This window comes from Heptranchias perlo, chromosome 20 (assembly GCF_035084215.1).
Source record: "Heptranchias perlo isolate sHepPer1 chromosome 20, sHepPer1.hap1, whole genome shotgun sequence".
In the NCBI taxonomy this organism is placed as follows: Eukaryota; Metazoa; Chordata; class Chondrichthyes; order Hexanchiformes; family Hexanchidae; genus Heptranchias; species Heptranchias perlo.
Genome location: NC_090344.1, coordinates 25,275,820 through 25,277,976, shown reverse-complemented (window position 1 = coordinate 25,277,976; position 2,157 = coordinate 25,275,820). Strand labels below are relative to the sequence as shown.

The 2,157-nt window shown below is 44.1% G+C and overlaps 1 non-coding gene across 1 annotated transcript; it reads right to left on the bottom strand.

The window, feature by feature from the left end:
• Positions 1–207: 207 nt before the first annotated feature.
• Positions 208–281, bottom strand: trnan-guu (transfer RNA asparagine (anticodon GUU)). Its single transcript has one exon. It is a non-coding gene; the product is annotated as a tRNA-Asn (tRNA).
• Positions 282–2,157: the final 1,876 nt, after the last annotated feature.

The window sequence follows — 2,157 nt, the reverse complement described above, 5'->3', positions numbered from 1 at the left end:
AAACAGTCTGGTGTCGGTCACTGCAGAAATATCGATGTCAGACCTTGTCTGTCAAGAAGAATTCAGATTTCGGCGAAGCCAATCACAGGTGAAATGATGGAAGATCGGCCGTGCTCAGCTGGCCATCGAAAGTGGGCATTTGTTTTGCAGCCAAAACAAACATCAGAACCAGGAAATGCGAGACCATGAAGATCAAAGTTTCCCTACCGTCTCTGGGTGGGCTCGAACCACCAACCTTTCGGTTAACAGCCGAACGCGCTAACCGATTGCGCCACAGAGACAGCACACATTTGCTGTTGGAACTACTGATTCACCGAACTGAAAATTCAGGTTGCAGCGATCAAAATAAATTCTCTCTGCTATCAGTTTACTTTTTCAAAATAAAGTGTGTGAAGTTTGCACGACCGAAAATCTGTGCTCTATTATTCCTGAACATTAAACTCACCTTGCCATTAAACACCTGTATGTTGGAAGACTCCGTCCCCTCGTGGTCGAGAGGATTGATTTCTCGAGCTGTGATTCGCCATTCTCTATTCCAGTAATATTCAGGTTTGCTGAAAATGAGATGAGATGAAATGAGCAGGTCCGACGAGCAGGTCTGTGACACCGAGTCTGTGACACGACTCGGTGTTTACAAAGATGTCTCTTGCACTTACAGTGAAGCGGACGGCAGTTTTCACTCTTAAACCAGTAACCATGATGTTCAGAAAAACTGTGGCCGAGACATACTCGATTTCAGCGCGGTGACACTGGGTCACAGTAAAGTTCAGTTCATGCGATTGCCGAGTGGCGAGAAGGTGGATTTGGAACTCCTGTGCGGCTGCACTGCGAGTTGTCCAGATCTGCTTGGAGCGATATTCACTTCAATTCATCACTGACAGGGACAATTTGATTCCAAGATTCTTTTTCTCTGCTGCTTGGTGAGATTTCAAAAGTTGTAAACGACCCATACCGACCCCAAACTCGTCACTTGCACTCTGACAGGTGTAACGCGGTCACACTCTTCACTTCAGTGAGATGAAAGCCGGGAGCGATTTCAGGGTCCAATGCAATGGCGGACAAAACTCATTCCAAGAAAGTGCAGGTCATTGAGGTGCCTTTAAATTCCGAACTGTTTGCACTGAACTTCTTCCCAAAGCGTTTGAGATTCAGGTGGAGCGATTTGGGGACTTCTTTTCCATCTTTGCAAAAGTTTCAACCGCAGGTCAAAATCAAAAGTCGAGGGCGGAATGAGACGCCTTCCTGAAATTTGAGAACCAGGGAAGCAGACTTTGGAGCAAGGTTCTGTTTATTGAGAAAAAGCAGATACAATATTCATCCCGGAACGATCCAGAATCCGATCAGCTCGAAAAGTAACGGTTACCCCGTGATTTGAACACGCAGCCTTCTGGTGACGCAATAAGTCATGAAGATTGAAGCAGGAAGTTGAAAAGTGGGAATTGATAGATTCAGTGAGTGGGCAAAACTGCGGCAAATATAGTTCAATTGGGGGTGAGCGAGATCATCCAATTTAAATCTAAGAAAGATAAATCAGAATGTTTTCTAAATGGTGAGAAACTAGGAACTGTGGAGGAGCAGAGAGATTTCGGGGTCCAAGTACAGAAAGCGCTACCAACTAGCGTACAGTACAGAAATTAATTAAAATGTCTAATGGTCAGTCAGTACGGCCGGTTAACTGTTGATTAGAGTGTATTGTAACGCCTTAATCACGGATTCGATTCTTATAATTTATTTCGGCTTTTTATAACTTTTAAAATCGAAGCTATACAAAAAAAAATATAAAGACAGATTCGAGGGGACAGTTTTTTGAATAACATCCATTGTCACTTTGCCCCTGGACCGGAGAAACACGTCTTTCTTTTTATTCGGGTTTTTTTGGCAACTGACCCTGTGACGCAATGGCTAGTGTGTTGGACTTCTACTTGTTTTGTTTGATAAGCTATTCAAAGGTTGTGGATTCGAGTTGCAACGGCGTTGGATTTTAGTTCGGGAGCTGGGAAGTGAAATTTTGCAGCAAAACCGCAACAGGATCATTAATGTCCGTCAAGGATGTGAAACTGTCCCCGACACTTCATCTTACACAAGTGGCTCCAGTCACACCCGAATTCATGATTCTTAAACCATTCTGAGCTGGATTGGCGAAACACTCTCAAGAAG